This window comes from Sabethes cyaneus, chromosome 1, assembly GCF_943734655.1.
Source record: "Sabethes cyaneus chromosome 1, idSabCyanKW18_F2, whole genome shotgun sequence".
Classification (NCBI taxonomy): Eukaryota; Metazoa; Arthropoda; class Insecta; order Diptera; family Culicidae; genus Sabethes; species Sabethes cyaneus.
The window spans coordinates 83,670,067-83,672,443 of record NC_071353.1 but is presented as its reverse complement, the minus strand read 5'-3'; positions in this window follow the sequence as shown (position 1 = coordinate 83,672,443).

The following is a 2,377-nucleotide window of genomic DNA, read 5'->3' as shown; positions in this document are numbered from 1 at the left end:
ATGCCAGTGTCGCTGGTGTTTCATAGATATTTTGGTGGCAAACATGTTGCTGGTTCGTGTCTTGGATACGGAAACTACATTGTCAAATTGCCCAATAGAAAATTTTCCTGCCGACGAAATACCTTAAAACGACCAAATCGGGTGATTTATCCTACGTGATTTACGAAAAAGCAGAAAGATTTTTTATTGGGTTGCCTTTTTAGTTTGACAATCAGATTCCCGTTTCGAATCGATCACTCACACATATGCGCATACAATGTAAATACATAATTTTCAAATGTGTGATGTTTACCACGAGCACTGCAGCGACACTGGCATTCTATTTATATTGATTCTACTGTTTTTTTACATTCCCGTCTCACGTACTAATTATGGTAGTAATGAGCCTCTCAGTAGCATGTGTCGCGTTTTTAATAAATGTTATAATGTTTTTGATTTTAACGTATCTCGAACCGTTCTAAAAACTCGTTTTCGTAGGGCTCTGAAACAAATGTAGTTTGTCCTTTATAATATCAATAGTATCGTGTTAGTCCTAAGCTACTATTTTTTGTATACATCTAGTTCTTGTAAGTTATTTGTTAAGGAAACTATGTGCTCATTGTTTTAAGTTTAAAAAATGTATCATTTGGTGTAAATCTGTTGGTACTAAAAGATAGGAGGTTTTGTGCCTACTGTTATAACTGTTCCACTCCAGCGGGCTTTTCCCTTCTCAAATAAACAAATAAACAAATAAACAAATCTAATGCGTTCGAGAACAGGTTTTTGATATGCTCCCCTTCCCACTATGGGCCAGAAATTAAAATTTCGGGACAAATATATTTGCAGTTAAACAGTAAAATATAGCGCATCTTCCTGCACTATTAGGGTGACCATGAATTCACCTATTAGGGTGATACAAACTTTTGTTTTCTTAAATAGTTTAAAAAAAAAAATTTTCTCTAAAAGTTGCAGAAAATACTAAAATAAGCAACTTTGCTGAATAAAGTAACTATCTATCTCTTACCGGTTACGAAATATAATTATGTGTTAAAAAAGAGCACTTAAAAATCAGTTACACTCAATAACTTTGCACACGACTGTTTTATTTCTTTCAAATGTTCTACAAAGTTATTGAGTATGTTGAAATACATATTTTCTGTGAAGACTGTTTGACGCTAGGGCGCATATTTATTAAGTTATAAAATGCATGAAAAAAAATCCGCATTATTCCCAGGTATTCCCAGCCATGATATTCCCAGGTATTCTCTGAAATACACATTTGGGCAGATAGCTTTAATAATTCCCTACAAATTGGTATGCAAACTAATTGCAGATACTTGCAGATGGCTAAGATATTCGGATTTTTCATCAGACGGTTTTTAACCTAAAATCAGTTATATCTTATTAATTAATGCATATAAAGCAAAACAGTCTTTAGCAAAAATATTCCTCTTTTATGTGCAAAATATTTTCTAGAACATCACATTGAGCTGTCTGTTGAAATAAACATGTTACAAGAAGAAATGTGATTTGAGGGGTCGTTTATAAACAAAGGTCTATTGCTAAAAAAGGTAGAAGTTTCATATCTTCAGAAAAATTACTTGAAATTGGTTTATCTTTAATATTTTAAAGCCAAAAAGGTGAAAGAAAGTTTACTCAAAAAGTTATTACTTAAATTGTTGTTTAAGTAACGCTTAAATATTACACGACCCCTTCAAAATATGCATCAATTTTTCATTCAAAAAGTTGCCGAAGACCACATTGAGCTGAGACATGCTAACCGCAAATATTTTTGTCCCGAAATTTTAATTTCTGGCCCATAGTGCTTCCGTAGCACCACCCACTAAGATATCATCAAGATATGTTCGTACTCCCTTCAGTCCAGCTACCATTGAGTCCATGATTTTCTGGAATGCTCCCGGTGCTGGCTTGACACCTGGGGCCAGCCGGTTAAAACGAAACAGTCCTCTGTGCGTATTTATTGTTAAGAGGTTTTTAGACTACTCATCCATTTCAATTTGCAAGTATGCATTTGAAGGATCGATGATGCTGAAATGACGCATACCAGCAAGAGAAGAAAATATATCATCGGGTACCGGTAACGGGTAGCTATTTGGTTGAAGTGCGTTATTTAAACCGGTAGCACAGAACAGAAGTGGAAGTTCGAACAATCGTTCGAGCAAAACCTGGCATCTACGCTCTGGTCTAAAACTCTACCAATAAGTAAGAACTTTGACGACTTCTTGTTTTGAGTGCACTTGTCATTCAAAATCTCGTCTAAACGAAATTCCTCGACTCGTCTAAATATTTCAGCTTTACTTCGCACATAGGAGTATTTGATGCAAAATGTTGGCCATAAGTCCAAAATGGAAAATGCATGATTTTATCTAAATATCGT